At 50.9% G+C, this 20,056-nt stretch overlaps 1 pseudogene; it reads right to left on the reverse strand.

Annotated features, from left to right (window-relative positions):
- The window catches only part of LOC142923372 (amyloid-beta A4 protein-like), a 34,622-nt pseudogene that overhangs the window by 5,615 nt on the left and 8,951 nt on the right, over positions 1 to 20,056 (reverse strand).

The following is a 20,056-nucleotide window of genomic DNA, read 5'->3' on the forward strand; positions in this document are numbered from 1 at the left end:
CCATGAACATTGATCTCCCCCATTTCTACAACCAAGGACAAAAAGGACAATTTCTTTCAGAAATCTTAAATCCATCTCTAGTCCTGCCCTTTCAGCCTCTCTTGCCAGCAAAATATCCTCCTCCCCCCCCACCCGTGACTGACAACCCTTCCGACCTCACCAACTACTACAATGGAACACTTTCCACCAGTCTCGATCATCTGGCTCCCATCAAAACTAAAACTGTCTCATTCACTCACTCTGCTCCCTGGTACACTCCTATTCTGCACAAAACGAAATCCCGTAAGCGTCAGCTTGAAAGGCTCCATAAGAAAACTGGTTTAACTGTTCATCTACAAGCTTACACAGATTACCTTCAGCAGTATAAGGAAGCTATTAACACTACACGGTCCATCTACTACTCACACCTCATACATTCTGGTTCTACCAACCCAAAGGCTCTTTTATACACGGTAAATAAACTTCTCAAACCCAGTGACAATATCGTCAACTCATTCACAATTGATAAATGCAACACCTTTCTATCATTCTTTCAGACCAAAATTGACACCAATTACACCAACCTGTCCTCTTCTTCTGCTACCACTGTCTGCTCTGTCATTCCATCATTTGTTCCACCCCCCCTACACCTCTCAGCCACTGTCTCAGTTATCCCCAGTGTTGCCGGGGGAGCTGTCTAAAATCTTGACAGGGATGAAAACATCAACATGTGTCCTGGACCCCATCCCATCCCACCTCATCATAGACTGTCTACCAGCTATCTCCACACTCATCACAAACATCATTAACTCCTCTCTCAGCTCTGGCTCAATCCCACGTTCACTCAAACTGGCTGCTGTCACCCCCATTCTCAAAAAACCTGGACTTGACCCAAACATTATGTCAAACTTTCGGCCCATTTCCAATCTCCCCTTTCTGTCTAAGATACTGGAACGCACGCACTGTCGCCAAACAACTCAAAACCCACCTCTCCTCAAATGACCTGTTCGAACCATTTCAATCCAGCTTCCGTTCACAACACAGAACTGAAACAGCCCTCCTCAGAGTTACCAACGACATCCTCCTCTCCGCAGACTCTGGTCACCTCAGCATCCTCATCCTCCTGGACCTCACTTCAGCTTTTGACAACTATCAACCACGCCGTTCATTCTCTCTCGCCTCAAATCTACCCTCAGCATCACCGGCACCGCCCTCCCCTGGCTCCCAATCTTATCTCACCGACAGACGACAGTTCATCCACATCAACAACTGCACCTCCTCCACTGCTCCGTTGTCCCAAGGTGTCCCCCAGGGCTCGGTGCTTGGTCCTTTGCTCTTCCTGCTATACCTGCTTCCCCTTGGCAACGTCATTCGCCACCGTGGTCTTAACTTTCACTGCTATGCCGATGATGTCCAGCTCTACATCTCCACCAAATCCATCACACCTCCGCCACCCACTCCGCTCTCTCTAACTGCCTCGCTGACATTAAGTCGTGGATGCACAACAATTTCCTTAAACTTAACTGCCACAAAACAGATATGATCATCATCGGTTCCAAATCTATCAATAAATCCATTCGCAGTTTCTCCGTCACTGTCGACACCAACGCCCTGTCTCCATCCCTTCAAAGTCGCAATCTTGGGAGTAATTTTTGACAATAACCTCTCCTTTGAACACCACGTAAAACAAATCGCCAGAACTGCCTATTTTCACCCGCAAAAACATCTGCAGACTTCGCCCATCACTCTCTTTCTCAGCTGCAGAAACCCTCATCATCCACGCCTTCATCACCTCCACAATCGATTACTGCAACAGCATCCTATACGGCACCTCAACCAAAACATTAAATCAACTCCAGTACATCCAGAACTCTGCTGCTACGTCTGCTCACTCACACCCGCACGGGTGACCACATTAGCCCTGTCCTCCAGAACCTCCATTGGCTCCCGGTCCCACAACGAATTCAGTTCAAAATCCTCCTCCTCCTCACACGTAAAGCCCTTCGTAACCAGGCCCCTTCCTTCCTCACCGACCTGCTCCACCGCCACAACCCATCCCTGTAGCCTTCGCTCATCTGATGCCAACCTCCTGACTCCACCTCTCAGGACCAAGCATCAGAATCTGGGGCGACAGAGCCTTCTCTATAGCTGCCCCCCCCCCCCTCACTTTGGAACTCTCTCCCAAAACAAATCCGTGACTGCACCGACCTTCCAGCGTTCAAATCTTCGACCAAAACTCACCTTTTTAAAATAGCTTTTAATGTTTAGCCAAGTTTGATGTGTTTTTAGTGGTTTTTTTTACCATTTGATGTTGTTTTTGCTGCTTTAAAGATTTGATGCAAAGTGTCTTTGAGCATTCAGAAAAGCGCTCACGATTAAAATGTATAATTATAATTATTATTATCGTCGAGAAATCCCAACAGGCGTGAAGGCAGCAGTCTCCGCCCTCACCTCGGTGGTGCTGACGGGGCGGTAAGCCTTGCGGCGGAGCAGCACCAGGCTCCCGATGACCACGGTGGTCACCACGGCGATGCCGACGAGCAGGGCGATCACGGCCCACACGTTGAACTGCTCGGCCTTGCGCGCATCCATCTGAAACGACGGGCGGGCGGGCGGGAGGCTTCAACACGACGGCTCGGCTCCTCGCGGTAGCAAAGCGGTCGACCGTAGCGCGCGGGGTGATAGCTCTACGGATTGCGTCGTCTGAATATTCATTCATCTTGAGGGCTTGGTTGTGCGTGTTCCCGTTTCGCTGGCTAGGTGATGGTCGGGAATAAATGGAGCTCTATGGTGTAGAGTTTTGATGAGGGAATTCTCTGTGAAGTTTGCCTTTGGAAGCTAAGCCCCCTTTCCTGATGACGACCGTTTGTGTTGCGATCGAAACGTCGAAGTATTTTTTGTTATTTTCTTTGAACCAATCTACGTGACATCACCGAAAGAACCAAAGAATGTGAATTCCTGCACTCACGAAAGTTCAGTCCAGATTTATACCATACTCACTAAACTATACTATACTTACTATACTCCCTAAACTATACTCACTATACTAAACTCACTATACTCACTATACTACACTCACTATACTATACTCACTATACAATACTCACTATACTATACTCACTATACTATACTACACTATACTACACTCACTATACTATACTACACTATACTACACTCACTATACTACACTCACTATACTACACTCACTATACTATACTCACTATACTACACTCACTATGCTATATTCACTATACTATACTCACTATACTATACTCACTATACTACACTCACTATACTATACTCACTATACTATACTCACTATACTACACTCACTATACTACACTCACTATACTACACTCACTATACTACACTCACTATCCTATACTCACTATACTACACTTACTATACTATACTCACTATACTACACCCACTATACTATACTCACTATACTACACTCACTGTACTCACTCACTATACTACACTCACTATACTACACACACTATACTACACTCACTATACTATACTCACTATACTATACTCACTATACTACACTCACTATACTATACTCACTATACTACACTCACTATACTATACTCACTATACTATACTCACTATACTACACTCACTATACTACACTCACTATACTAAACTCACTACACTCACTATACTATACTCACTATACTACACTCACTATACTACACTCACTCTACTATACTCACTATACTACACTCACTATACTATACTCACTATACTACACTCACTATACTAAACTCACTATACTACACTCACTATACTCACTATACTATACTATACTCACTACACTACACTCACTATACTATACTCACTATACTACACTCACTATACTATACTACACTATACTATACTCACTTTACTATACTCACTATAATATACTATACTACACTATACTCACTCACTATACTACACTCACTATACTCACTCACTATACTCACTCACTATACTACACTCACTATACTATACTCACTATACTACACTCACTATACTCACTCACTATACTACACTCACTATACTATACTCACTATACTATACTCACTATCGTACACTCACTATACGATACTCACTATACTACACTCACTATACTCACTATACTACTCACTATACTATACTCACTATACTACACTATACTAGACTATACTATACTCACTATACTACACTCACTACACTCACTCACACGTAATTTCTCGTGCATTAAATCACCTGGAAGAGGTCAGAGGCGAGGTCCTCGTCGGTCGCATTCCCGTTCTCTGCACACCACGCACAAAGACAAAGATCCTCCGTATAGCCTAACAGACTGTCAGGGCAAGTGCTGTTAGCGAGCACCTATTAAGGCCGGCATGGCACACGAGGGGGTGGGTGGCCAGCACCACGCCCGACCGCCTTTGTCTCCCCAGTGGCGATGTTCACACCTAGGTGAGGCCCAGGACCGGTTAAAATAATCGTTGCCGGAGTTGGCCGTGAGCGGGAATCGAACTCGGGGTCGCCGGGTTCGTAGTGCAACTTACCGCTAACCGCTGCACCACCGCTCCCCGCACACACAATACGAAGGCAAAGATCCCCAGTATAGCCTCCACAGAGCGTTGGGGCAAGTGCTGTTAGCGAACAGCACCTATGGAAGGCCGGCACTGTGGCACACGAGGGTTGTGGATGGCCGCGCGCGGAGGCACGTGCGTAGAGAGGGCATCGCGAGCACGGTCTAAGGAGCTCGTAGTGCGAGGTGTACACACACGCTTAGCGTCGCGGAGCACACGGGACGGGGCACACAAGACAGACAATACACACGAGACAATAGAAACGAGACAGAACAAACAAGACAATAGAAAGGAGACAATAGAAATGAGACAGAACAAGCAAGACAATAGAAAGGAGACAATAGAAACAGACAGAACAAACGAGACAATAGAAACAAGACAATAGAAACAGACAGAACAAACAAGACAATAGAAAGGAGACAATAGAAACAGACAGAACGAACAAGACAATAGAAACAGCCAGAACAAATGAGACAATAGAAACGAGATAGAACAAAGGAGATAAAAGAAACGAGACAAAAGAAACAAGACAAAAGAAACTAGACAAAAAAAACTAGACAATATAAACGAGATAGAACAAATGTGACAATAGAAACAGACAGATCAAATGAGACAATAGAAACGAGACAGAAGAAATGAGACAATAGGAACGAGACAATAGAAACGAGATAGAACAAAGGAGATAAAAGAAACGAGACAAAAGAAACAAGACAAAATAAACAAGTCAATAGAAACAAGACAATAGAAACAAGACAATAGCAATGAGACAATAGAAACGAGACACTAGACACAGACAGAACAAACAAGACAACAGAAACGAGACAATAGAAACGGACAGAACAAACGAGACAATAGAAACACACAGAACAAACGATACAATAGAAACGAGATAGAACAAAGGAGATAAAAGAAACAAGACAATAGAAACAAGACAATAGAAACGAGATAGAACAAATGCGACAATAGAAACAGACAGACCAAACGAGACAATAGAAACGAGACAGAACAAATGAGACAATAGGAACGAGACAACAGAAACGAGATAGAACAAAGGAGACAAAAGAAACAAGACAATAGAAACGAGACAATAGAACCGAGACAATAGAAACAGACAGAATGAACAAGACAATAGAAACGAGACAATAGAAACAGACAGAACAAACGAGACAATAGAAACGAGATAGAACAAATGCGACAATAGAAACAGACAGATCAAACGAGACAATAAAAACGAGACAGAGCAAATGAGACAACCGAGACAGCAGAAACGAGATGGAACAAAGGAGATAATAGAAACGAGACAAAAGAAACAAGACAATAGAAACAAGACAATAGAAACAAGACAATAGAAACGAGACAGAAGAGGGGGTAACGCCGCGCCGTGCCGCACCGTCATCGTCCACCGGGGGTCCCTCGCGTGCCCGTTCGGGCCACAGGGCGGGCGGCGTGTCGCTGGGCGGCATGAGGCCGTCCGAGCCGTAGCTCTGGCCCACGTTGAGCAGGCCCTGCCCGTAGCTCTGCACGTAGGCCGCCAGACCACCTGCAAGGCGCACAAAGACAGAGATGGCCTTAACAGACCATTTGGGCAAGCGCTGTTTCGCGGGTAGCAGCGGCGCGCCGATGTAAAGGCCAGCCACTGTAGCACGCGGCGAGGGGGTGGGGGTGGCCAACACCACCCCGAGCCGCCTTTGTCTCCCAAAACGGCGATGTTTACTAACACATCGTACACGGGTACTCACTTGAGGCCAGGACCGGTTCAGATAATCGTCGCTGGTGCTGGCCGTGAGCGGGAATCGAACTCGGGTCGCTGGGTTCGTAGCGCAGCGTAGCGCTAGTCGCTACGCTATGCAAAAACAACAACCGCCATTCGCCACTAAGTGGCGGTGACGTCACCACGACGCTTGTTCCAGGCTGTGCGCACTTTAAGGCCACATGAAGTGTCGAACGCCCGCTACTGGCGGGAGGTCACAGGACAGACCCAGGTGCCACGGGTCGACTGACTGAGATGACTGGCTGATGCACCACCTGTGCCCCCTACTGTGCCAACCTGCTGTGCTTTAGCCACCCGGCGCTCCGCTCGTTGTTGTGAGCGTCGCTCCTCCGCCCTCCGTCGTTGTTGAAGGGCGACTACCTCCAACTGCCCAGTAGCGTCCTTCACGAGGCCGATCTTGACATCGCTGGTACCAGCCATCGGCAAGTCCACTAAGCTCCACGTCCCCCTGTACCACATCACTCCATCTCTTCTCTAGCCCCCTCAATTAGGTCGAACAAAAGCTGTTTTGGCATGCGGTGGCTGGGCATGCGGGCTACATGACCCAGCCAACGCAGCCTTGCCTGCCGGAGGAGCTCACCGATGGGACCTTGCCCAGATCTTTCAAGGATTTGTGAGCTCCTCACACAATCCAGCCTGGTTAAACCCAGGATGAATCGTAGGCAGGCTAGCCTAAATGTTTCTAACCGGCGAAGATGATCCATTAAGGGGGTCCACGTTTCGCAAGCGTAGAGAAGGGAGGGAATGACCGTAGCCGAGAAGACCTGAAGCTTAGTGCGGAGCGACAGACCAGGTAGCTTCCACACAGCGTTACGCAACCGATGAAAATAAATTGCCGCTCGACTGATTCGGAGTGAGACCTCTGCTGTTAAACTGGAGCCGGTCATAAGCACACTGCCCAGGTATGGGAAACTCTGCACTCTCTCCGCAACTGCCCCATCACCGATTGGGAGTTGTGGGGGTGGAGTGTCCGATGGTACAAAATACCCAGGCAGGTGCTTAGTTTTGGCGGGGCTGATGGTAAGGCCCCATCTCTTAGTGGCACGCTCCAGTCTCAGCAGCAGTGTCTCCAAACTCCTTCTCTGAATGAGCAGCTATTACCAAATCATCGGCATACATAACGTGGTTGAGCAATAGGTAGCCATCCCTTGACCGCACCCAGGCATCAATCAGCCTCCCATTATATCTGTACCAAATGGAGATTCCCCCGGTACAGCTATTGAAGGCTTCACGTACTACGTGGTCAAAATAGATGTTAAATAATGTGGGAGCCAGAGGACATCCCTGTCGCACCCCAAGGTGTACAGGGAATGGCTCTGACTCCCGGCCACGTAGTTTTACCCGGGCTCGCTCACCACGCACGCATACACACACACACGCATGCACACACACACATAGACAGGCACACACAGACACGCACGCATACACACACACGCACGCACACACACGCACACATAGACACGCACACACATACACGCACGCACACACAAGCGCGCACACAGACACACATACGCGACGATCCCTTCGCCAGAAAGCCACGGATGCGCCCCGGATGACCGGGGCTGCAGCATGGCCCTCTGACGCGGCACTGTGCAACCAGCAAGGGTTGGTGGATCACGCAGAAACGGAGCATGCACGCGCGCTGCTACCACCTCCTGGCACGTAGCCAGGATAACGATGTTGACAACCTCGCTTGGTGTGCAGCAGGTCGTGGTTTTGATCCCGATCCTGATGATGCCTGCTGCTGTACATTTGGAGATTGCGTCTCTCTCTCTCTCTCATCATCATCATCATCACGGTGACTAGCAGATGTTAACTACCTCGCGTGGTATACAGGAGGGTTGTGGGATCGATCCCACGACAGCAGGCAGGGAGGAGGACACCACTCACTTATCTGGGCCTGGATGCCGGGGCCAAGCCTGGGCACTTGGCTGAGAAGGGAGAGGCTCTCGTTGAGACGTTTCTTGATCACCGTCAAGTGGGCCTGAACCTGTACACGCACGCACACAAAGGCAGAGATCCCCCCAACCGAATAGCCTTAGCAGACTGTGGGGGCAAATGCTGTTAGCGAGTAGCACCGACCACGGCCAGCACCGTGGCACACGATGGGCGGAATTGGGGGGCAGCCACCACGCCCGGCCGCCTTTGTCTCCCCAGTGGCGATGTTTACACACCGCACCGGGTACTCATTTGAAGCCGAGTCGACCAATGGGAGGCCCCAGGACCGGTTCGGACAACCGTCGCTGGTGTTGGCCGTGAGCGGGAATCGAACTCAGGTCGCCGGGTTCGTAGCGCGGAGCGCTAACCGCTACACTACCGCTCCCCACACACACACACAGACGCACACACACACAAAGATAAATATTTAAAGCTTCTGTTCATCCCTCCGGCCCCCCTCTCTCTCCCTCCTGGGCTCTCTGTCCGTCTTTCCTCCCTCCTTACCTCTTGGTGGACTTGTATATATATTTTTACTGACCGTGTACCTCGTATTTTTTCATTCTGTCTATGCTGGTATGTGCAATTCAGAGGTTTGAACACGAAATTTAACACTTCTGAAATTCGTGGTCCGCCAGGAAGTGTCTAACTGTGTTGTTGGCCTGACTGGATGTGCTTCACATAATGTTTTTTCAGGTTTGTTGAATTCTCGTCTCTTATCTTTTTGTTGTATTTACCTCTGTGATTTGTTCTTGACACCTGTTGAAGATCACTTGTGTTGTGATCGAAACGTCGTGATTGTTTTGTTTTAATATAATTTTATTGTATTTCTACATACGTGACTTTACCGAAAAAAAACAATGAGTAATTTTATGCAGTCACAAAAGCTTTAATACTTTATTGTCACACTTCTACGGGGAAGTTACCGTTGTAATTATGTGTAAGATGTGCCCTTTTTTGAGCTGCCGTTTTGTATTTACAAGAGGTGGTCATTTTTTGAGCTGCCGTTTTGTATTTACAAGAGGTGGTACTTTTTTGAGCTGCCGTTTTGTATGTGTAAGATGTTGCGTGTTTGACCTGCCGCTCTCGCTCTGGCCCCTCCCCCCCTCCAACCGTATTTCCTATTTAAGCTTCTGTTCATCCCTCCCCCCCCCCTCTCTCTCTCTCTGCGTCCCTGTCCGTCTTTCCTCCCTCCTTACCTCTTGGTGGACGTCTATATGTATTTCTACTGACCGTGTACCTCGTATTTTTCATTCTATCTATGCTGGTATGTGCAATCCAAAGGTTGAACACGAAATTTAACACTTCTGAAATTCGTGGTCCACCAGGAAGTGTCTAACTGTGTTGTTGGCCTGACTGGTTGTGCTTCACAAAATGTTTTTTCAGGTTTGTTGAATTCTCGTCTCTCATCTTTTTGTTGTATTTACCTCCGTGATTTGTTCTTGACACCTGATGAAGATCGCTTGCGTTGTGATCGAAACGTCGTGATTGTTTTGTTTTAATATAATTTTATCGTAATTCTACATACGTGACTTTACCGAAAAAACCAATGAGTAATTTTATGCAGTCACGAAAGCTTTAATACTTTATAAATATCCCCCCCAACCGAATAGCCTTGGCAGACTGTTGGGTCAAGTGCCGTTAGCGGGTAGCACCTACGAAGGCCGGCACTGCGGCACACGGTGGGGGTTGGTGCGGCCTGGAAAAAAAAAATGCACGGCCAGCGTGGGCCTCCTCAGTGCCGAGATTTTTTACAAACCGCGCCAGGAATTCGTTTAAGGCTGAGTTGGCCGACGGAAGGTTCAGAAACCAGTTCAGATATTTGGCACTGACGTTGACTGTGGAGTGAGATGAGAGGCAGGAGGGAGCGTGGAGGGGAGTGGAGTTAGATGAGAGGGTGAGAGGCAGGAGAGGGCGTGGAGGGGAGTGGAGTGTGATGAGAGGTGAGAGGTAGGAGAGAGCGTGGAGGGGAGTGGAGGTGTGATGACAGGTGAGAGGTAGGAGAGAACGTGGAGGAGAGTGGGGTCTCCGCTCACCATCAGCAGGGCGGTCGGAGGAGGCGGAGGATCACTGCTGCGCTGCGTGTGCTGGAAGTGTCTCACGGAGTGGACCTGGTCACGCTGCTCCGTCCACATGTAGCGCTTGAGCGCGTGCAGCAGGCGCTCACGCTGCACCCAGCAGCAGCAGAAGCAGCAGGAGGGAGGTGGGGAGGGAGGGGACACACAGAGGAGGAGGAGACACATGCACGCACATATTGCAAAAATAATTCTGATTGAACAAATCGTAACACACACAGAAGCCGAGATGCACTCGCACACACAAGGCAAGCGCTGTTCGCGAGTAGCAGCTGTTAAGGCCGGCACGGCACACGAGGGGGTGGGTGGCCAGCACCACGCCATGGCCACCTTTGTGACCGCCCCCAGTGGCGATGTTTACTACACCCCAAACCGGGTGATCATTGCAGGCCGAGTCGGCCTAGGGGAAGGCCTATGATCTCCGCTGGTGGTGGCCATGATCGGGAATTGAACTGGGGTCACCGGGTTCGCAGCGCAGCGCGCCGACCGCTGCACGACCCACTCACACACATACACACAAAGACAAAGATCCCCCGTATAGCCTTAACAGACTGTAGGGGCAAGTGCTGTTAGCGAGCAGCACCTATGAAGGCCGGCACGGCACACGAGGGGGTGGGTGGCCAGCACAACGCCCGACCGCCTTTGTCTCCCCAGTGGCGATGTTTACACATCTCACCAGGTACTCATTTGAGGCTGAGTGGACCTAGGGGAGGCCCAGGACCGGTACAGATAATCGTCACCGGTGTTGGCCGTGAGCGGGAATCGAAACCGTGTCGCCGGGTTCATAGCGCAGCGCGCTTACGGCTACACCACCGCCTCCCCACAGACACACACAGATAAAGATAACCCCCCACCGAAGAGCCTTAGCAGACGGTTGGGGCAAGTGCTGTTAGCGAGCTCCACTAATGGGCGTCCGTGCGCACCTTGGGTGGCTGTGCCTGCAGCTGGGACAGGTATTCCTCCAGGGCGGAGCGCCGTTGCATGTTGAGGGCCGCCTCCACGCGAGATTGGTGAGTGTCGCTCAGTCGCTGCTTGGCGCTCGCCAGCGCCGTGTCCAGCTGGTTCACCAGCCGCTGGAACCGCTGGCGGATCGGCGGATAGGTGGACATGCCGAATCATACACTCGCACAGAGACCGACAGAGTCACACGGAGACCCGTAGACTCCCACAGAGACCCATAGACTCACACAGAGACCCGGAGACTCACACCGAGACCCGTAGACTCGCACAGAGATCTGTAGACTCACACCGAGACCCGTAGACTCACACAGAGACCCGTAGACTCACACCGAGACCCGTAGACTCACACAGAGACCCGTAGACTCGCACAGAGATCCGCAGACTCACACCGAGACCCGTAGACTCACACAGAGACCCACAGACTTACACAGAGATCCGCAGACTCATACAGAAACCTGTAGACTCACACAGAGACCCCTATACTCACACAGAGACCCGTAGACTTACACAGAGACCCACAGACTCGCACAGAGACCCATCGACTCACACAGAGACCAGTAGACTCACACCGAGACCCGTAGACTCACACAGACCCGTAGACTCACACAGAGACCCACAGACTAACACAGAGATCCGTAGACTCATACATAAACCTGTAGACTCATACAGAAACGTGTAGACTCACACAGAGACCCCTAAACTCACACAGAGACCCGTAGACTCACACAGAGACCCGTAGACTCACACAGAGACCTGTAGACTCACACAGAGACCCACAGACTCGCACAGAGACCCATCGACTCACACAGAGACCAGTAGACTCACAGAGACCCACAAACTCACACAGAGACCCACAGTCTCACACAGATACCCACATACACACACGCGACCCACAGACTCACAAAGAGACCCAGAGACTCACATAGAGACCCACCGACTCACACAGAGACCCACTGACTCACACAGAGACCCACCGACTCACATAGAGACCCACCGACTCACACAAAGACGCACAGACTCACACAGAGACCCACAGACTCACACAGAGGCCCACTGACTCACACAGAGACCCACAGACTCACACAGAGACCCACTGACTCACACAGAGACCCACTGACTCACACAGAGACCCAAAGACTCACAAAGAGACTCACTGACTCACACAGACTCACAGACTCACACAGAGACCCACAGACTCGCACAGAGACCCATCAACTCACACAGAGACCAGTAGACTCACAGAGACCCACAAACTCACACAGAGACCCACAGTCTCACACAGATACCCACATACACACACGCGACCCACAGACTCACATAGAGACCCACAGACTCGCACAGAGACCCATCAACTCACACAGAGACCAGTAGACTCACAGAGACCCACAAACTCACACAGAGACCCACAGTCTCACACAGATACCCACATACACACACGCGACCCACAGACTCACATAGAGACCCACAGACTCACACAGAGACCCACCGACTCACACAGAGACCCACCGACTCACGAAGAAACCCACCGACTCACACAGAGACGCACAGACTCACACAGAGACCTGTAGACTCACAGAGACCCACTGACTCACACAGAGACCCACAGACTCACACAGAGACTCACTGACTCACACAGAGACCCACTGACTCACACAGAGACTCACTGACTCACACAGAGACTCACTGACTCACACAGAGACCCACTGACTCACACAGAGACCCACCGACTCACACTGAGACCCACCGACTCACACAGAGACTCACAGACTCACACAGAGCCCATAGACTCACACAGAGACCCACCGACTCACACAGAGACCCACCGACTCACACAGAGACCCACCGACTCACACAGAGACCCACCGACTCACACAGAGATTCACCGACTCACACAGAGACCCACCGACTCACACAGAGACTCACTGACTCACACAGAGACCTACTGACTCACACAGAGACCCACCGACTCACATAGAGACCCACTGACTCACACAGAGACCCACCGACTCACACAGAGACCCACCGACTCACACAGAGCCTCACAGACTCACACAGAGACTCACCGACTCACACAGAGACCCACGACTCACACAGAGACCCATCGACTCACACAGAGACTCACTGACTAACACAGAGACCCACCGACTCACACAGTGACCCACCGACTCACACAGAGACTCACAGACTCACACAGAGACCCACTGACTCACACAGAGACTCACAGACTCACACAGAGACCCGTAGACTCACAAAGAGACTCACTGACTCACACAGAGACCCACAGACTCACATAGAGACTCACTGACTCACACAGAGACCCGTAGACTCACACAGAGACTCACTGACTAACACAGAGACCCACCGACTCACACAGAAACCCACTGACTCACGCAGAGACCCACCGACTCACACAGAGACCCACTGACTCACACAGACTCACTGACTCACACAAAGACTCACTGACTCACACAGAGACCATCCGACTCACACAGAAACCCACTGACTCACACAGAGACTCACTGACTCACACAGAGACTCACTGACTCACACAGAGTCCCCACTGACTCACACAGACACTCAATGACTCACACAGAGACCCACCGACTCACACAGAGACCCACCGACTCACACAGAGATTCACCGACTCACACAGAGACCCACCGACTCACACAGAGACTCACTGACTCACACAGAGACCTACTGACTCACACAGAGACCCACCGACTCACATAGAGACCCACTGACTCACACGGAGACCCACCGACTCACACAGAGACCCACCGACTCACACAGAGCCTCACAGACTCACACAGAGACTCACCGACTCACACAGAGACCCACGACTCGCACAGAGACCCATCGACTCACACAGAGACTCACTGACTAACACAGAGACCCACCGACTCACACAGAGACCCACCGACTCACACAGAGACCCGTAGACTCACAAAGAGACTCACTGACTCGCACAGAGACCCACAGACTCACATAGAGACTCACTGACTCACACAGAGACCCGTAGACTCACACAGAGACTCACTGACTAACACAGAGACCCACCGACTCACACAGAAACCCACTGACTCACACAGAGACCCACCGACTCACACAGAGACCCACTGACTCACACAGAGACTCACTGACTCACACAAAGACTCAATGACTCACACAGAGACCATCCGACTCACACAGAAACCCACTGACTCACACAGAGACTCACTGACTCACACAGAGACTCACTGACTCACACAGAGTCCCCACTGACTCACACAGACACTCAATGACTCACACAGAGACCCACCGACTCACACAGAGACCCACCGACTCACACAGAGACCCACCGACTCACACAGAGACCCACCGACTCACACAGAGACCCACCGACTCACACAGAGACCCACCGACTCACACAGAGACTCACTGACTCACACAGAGACCCACCGACTCACACAGAGACCCACCGACTCACACAGAGACCCGTAGACTGCTACCTTAATGAGGGCGGCTGCCTGGCGGTCACTGTTGGGTCTGTTCTCCGCGTTGATCTTCGCTTCCTCCCACGCCTTCATGATCTGCCGAGGGGGGAAGGAGGAACAGGAGGAGGCGGCAAGTCAGCGGCGACGCCGGAGCTGGCCGGGGGCGTGTGGCCCGGCAGTGGCTCGGAGGTCAGAGCGGTGGAGCCCCATCCGCCCCGAGGCGCCGGGTTCCAATCCGGTAAAACCCGGAGAGGATTTGTACGTTGTGGGGAGCGGCGGCGGTGCGGCGGTCAAGCGCTACGCTGTGCTACGAAACGCGGCGACCCGGGTCCGATTCCCGATTATCTGATCCGGTCCTGGGCCTCCCCTAGGTCGACTCAGCCTCTAATGAGTACCCGGTGCGGTGTTCGTGAAAACATCGCCACTGGGGGAGACAAAGGCGGCCGGGCATGGCGCTGGCCACCCACCCCCACGTGTGCCACAGTGTCGGCCTTCATAGGCGCTGCTACTCGCTAACAGCACCTGCCCCAAGAGTCTGTTGAGGCTATACGGGGGATCTTTGTTTTTCTCTAACGTAACTTGAACTTCGAACCGAGGGTCTCGGTGGTAGAAGCCAGGACCCCTCCTCGTCCGCCCGTTCACTCCGGGGTCCTCCGGCTTTTGTCACCTTCCAAAGTCTAAAATCCACGTCACGCGTTTCAGAGCACTGGGCAGCTGCTCGACATTTCCCACGCGACAATGATGCCGATGATGATGAGCCGACAACTTTGCCGAGCTGCTATCAACATTGGCCATGGCCAAGGTCGCTCGTGAAAAGAAGAGAGCTATACAGCAGCTGTGGGGGGCCTTACTTGGTAAAAAAAGATTTTAAAAAACTTACATCCATGAGAGGTTTTTGTTGGGGAGGGTTAGATCGCGTAAATAAACAAATGTGTCGTTAAAACCCTCCACCACCCGACACAGCCAACTCGCAAGGGTTGTCGCGTAAACAGAACGTGGCAATTCGTCACTAGTACAGCACTAGTGTGTAGTGTCGTGTGCAGTGTAGTTTATAGTGTAGTGTATAGTAGTGTATAGTGTAGTGTATAGTGTAGTGTATAGTGTAGTATACTAGTACAGCACTAGTGTGTAGTGTAGTGTATAGTGTAGTGTATAGTGTACAGTGTAGTGTATAGTGTACTGTATAGTGTAGTGTACTAGTACAGCACTAGTGTGTAGTGTAGTGTATAGTGTAGTGTATAGTGCAGTGTATAGTGTAGTGTATAGTGTAGTGTACTAGTACAGCACTAGTGTATAGTGTAGTGTATAGTGTAGTATACTAGTACAGCACTAGTGTGTAGTGTAGTGTATAGTGTAGTATACTAGTACAGCACTAGTGTATAGTGTAGTGTATAGTGTAGTGTATAGTGTAGTGTATAGTGGAGTGTATAGTATAGTGCAGTGTATAGTGTAGTGTATAGTGTAGTGTATAGTGTAGTGTATAGTGTAGTGTATAGTGTAGTATACTAGTACAGCACAGCGGTGTGTTGGAGAGCCAAGCCACAACATTTACAATCGTGGCTTGGCTCTCCAACACACCGCTGTGGTGAACTAGTACACTACACTGTACACTACACTATACACTACACACTAGTGCTGCACTATACACTACACACTACACACTAGTACTGTACTAGTACACTACACTATATACCACACTATACACTAAACTATATACTGGTGATGTACTAGTATACTACACTATACACTACACACCACACTATACACTACACTATACACTAGTGCTGTACTAGTATACTATACACTACACTATACAGTAGTGCTGTACTAGTATACTACACTATATACTACACTACACACTACACTATACACTAGTGCTGTACTAGTACACTACACTATACACTACACTATACACTAGTGCTGTACTAGTACACTACACTATACACTACACTACACACTAGTGCTGTACGAGTACACTACACTACACACTAGTGCTGTACTAGTATACTACACTATACACCACACTATACACTAGTGCTGTACTAGTATACTACACTATACACTACACTATACACTACACTATACACTAGTGCTGTACTAGTATACTACACTATACACTAGTGCTGTACTAGTACACTACACTACACACTAGTGCTATACTAGTATACTACACTATACACTACACTACACACTAGTGCTGTACTAGTACACTACACTATACACTACACTACACACTAGTGCTGTACTAGTACACTACACTATATACTACACTATACGCTACACTATACACTACACTATACACTACACTACACACTAGTGCTGTACCAGTGAAAAATTGGTCACGTTCTCTTTACGTGACACAACCCTTACTGCTAGTTGGCTGTGTCGGGTGGTGACGGGTTTTAACGACACATTTAGATATTTAGGCGATCTAACGCAAAACAACCTCTGTTATGGATGTAAGTTTTTTTATGGATGATATTGATTCGCGAAAGCCTACCGTGTTAAAAAAACTCAACAGTTTGAGTTTACTGGGGTGGGAGGCTGCTACCTGGATGAGCCGGAGGTGATGATGCACCTCCAGCTGGTCCTTGGCCTTGAGGAAGCGGTCGTGCTCCAGCTCGTCGCCCGCCGGCGAATCGAAGTACAGCTTCAACACGTCCTGCTGCTGCTGCTGCTCGTCGTTATCGTCGTCAGCGCCAGTCTCGCCTGAGTGGGTGGGGTGGGCGGGTGGGGGTGAGCCCTCCTCCTCCACCTCCTCCTCCTCCTCCACCTCCTCCTCCTCCACCTCCTCCTCCTCCACCTCCTCCTCCTCCACCTCCTCCACCTCCTCCTCCTCCACCTCCACCTCCTCCTCCACCTCCTCATCCCGCCCCAGACGCCGTCACTGGGCCTCGACGACGTTTTTGCCGGAGGTTCACGGTCGCGGCCGGGCGCCCTCCCCCCCCGCAACCCCCCCAGCTACCCCCCCCCAGCTACCCCCCCCACCCCCACGCATCCCGCGGCTTCCTGTCCCGTCTGGTTTGGCTCGCGACGCGACCACAGCCACCACCGCGGTGGCGGAGTTGGGCAGCGTGCGGTGCGACTCTCTCCAGCGACCACCACCCACCCCCTGGGTTAATACCGCGGCGAATCAAACGCACGCACACACACGAATACACAACAACAACCGCCATTCGCCACTAAGTGGCAGTGACGTCACCACGACGCTTGTGCCAGGCCATGTGCACATTGAGGGCACATGAAGTGTCGAACGCCCGCTGGCAGGAGGTCACGGGGCAGACCCAGGTGCCACGGGTCGACTGACTGAGATGACTGGCTGTGCCCCCTACTGTGCCAACCTGTTGTGCCTTAGCCACCCGGCGCTCCGCTCGTTGTTGTGAGCGTCGCTCCTCCGTCCTCCGTTGTTGTTGGAGGGCGACTGCCTCCAACTGTCCAATAGCGTCCTTCACGAGCCTCCTCCACAGAGGCCGATCTTGACACCGCTGGTACCAGTCATCGGCAAGTCCACTCAGCTCCACGTCCTCCTGTACCACATCACTCCATCTCTTCTCTAGCCCGTGCCGCGCCCGTTCAGCCCCCTCGATCCGGCCGAACAAAAGCTGTTTAGACATGCGGTGGCTGGGCATCAGGGCTACATGACCCAGCCAACGCAGCCTTGCCTGCCGGAGGAGCTCACCGATGGGACCTTGCCCAGATCTTTCAAGGATTTGTGAGCTCCTCACACAATCCAGCCTGGTTAAACCCAGGATGGATCGTAGGCAGGCTAGCTTAAATGTTTCTAACCGGCGAAGATGTTCCATTAGAGGGGTCCACGTTTCACAAGCGTAGAGAAGGGAGGGAATGACCGTGGCCGAAAAAACCTGAAGCTTAGTGCGGAGCGACAGACCAGGTAGCTTCCACACAGCGTTACGCAACCGATGAAACGATATTGCCGCTCGACTGATTCAGAGTGATACCTCTGCTGTTAAACTGTAGCCGGTCATAAGCACACTGCCCAGGTATGGGAAACTCTCCACTCTCTCCACAACTACCCCATCACCGATTGGGAGTTGTAGGGGTGGAGTGTCCGATGGTACAAAATACCCAGGCAGGTGCTTAGTTTTGGTGGGGCTGATGGTAAGGCCCCATCTCTTAGTGGCACGCTCCAGTCTCAGCAGCAGCATCTCCAACTCCTCCTCTGAATGAGCAGCTATTACCAAATCATTGGCATACATAACGTGGTTGAGCAATAGGGAACCATCCCTTGACCGCACCTGGGCATCGATCAGCCTCCCATTATATCTGTACCAAATGGAGACTCCCCCGGTACAGCTATTGAAGGCTTCACAAACTACGTGGTCAAAAATAGATGTTAAATAATGTGGGAGCAAGAGGACACCCCTGTCGCACCCCAAGGTGTACAGGGAATGGCTCTGACTCCCGGCCACGTAGTTTTACCCGGGCCCACTCACCATCATGAAGGTCCTTAATGATCGTGAGCAGAGGGTCAGGGACTTCAAAAGCACGAAGAACAACCCAGAGCCCAGGCCTACTGATGGTATCACAGGCCTTGACCAGGTCAATAAAGCAGAGATGTAGGTCTTGTTGGAATTCCCTACACCTCTGCTGTAGCAGACGGACAGAAAATATGGCATCTGTGCAGGACCGCCCTTTCCTGAAACCGCATTGGGGCTCCGCAAGCCTCTCCTCAGCGTGCCTGGCAAGGCGATGTTGAATAACCCTTGCCAGGACCTTTCCCGGCACACTGAGGAGTGAGATGCCCCTGTAGTTGTTACAGTCTGTGCGGTCCCCCTTCTTAAAGAGGGGGACCACCAGGGCATCCTTCCAATCCTGCGGAACCAGTCCAGTGGTCCAGATTGTTGTTATGATGTCATATAGGGTAGTCTGTGCACAAATGCCACCCTCCCTCAGCATTTCGCTTGGGAGATCGTCTCTACCCGGTGCCTTTCCTGGTCTCAGACTCCGGATCGCCTTCAGTACTTCCTCAACAGATGGCACCTCAGCCAGCCACTCACAGGGGGTGATTTCTTCCAATATTTGAGGCACTGCAGCCTCAGCAGGTACATCCCCACTTTGTGCCACGATGTTTTCCTGGCTGAAGGATTTCCCCTCCCCCAGGAACTCACAGAGATGCTCAGCAAATCTGCAAACCTGTTCCTGGGGGTCGGAGATTGGATAACCGTTTTTTCCCCTAATGATGGTAATAGGGGTGGCGCTGCAGGTTACTTTTTGATGGATTTAAATAGAGATTTGTGATCACGGGCCACTGAGGCAGACTCCATCTCCTCA

This window comes from Petromyzon marinus, unplaced genomic scaffold (genome assembly GCF_048934315.1).
Source record: "Petromyzon marinus isolate PM22_M1 ecotype Great Lakes invasive population unplaced genomic scaffold, UKy_Petmar_22M1.pri1.0 PM_Scaffold_467, whole genome shotgun sequence".
NCBI classification, from domain to species: Eukaryota; Metazoa; Chordata; class Hyperoartia; order Petromyzontiformes; family Petromyzontidae; genus Petromyzon; species Petromyzon marinus.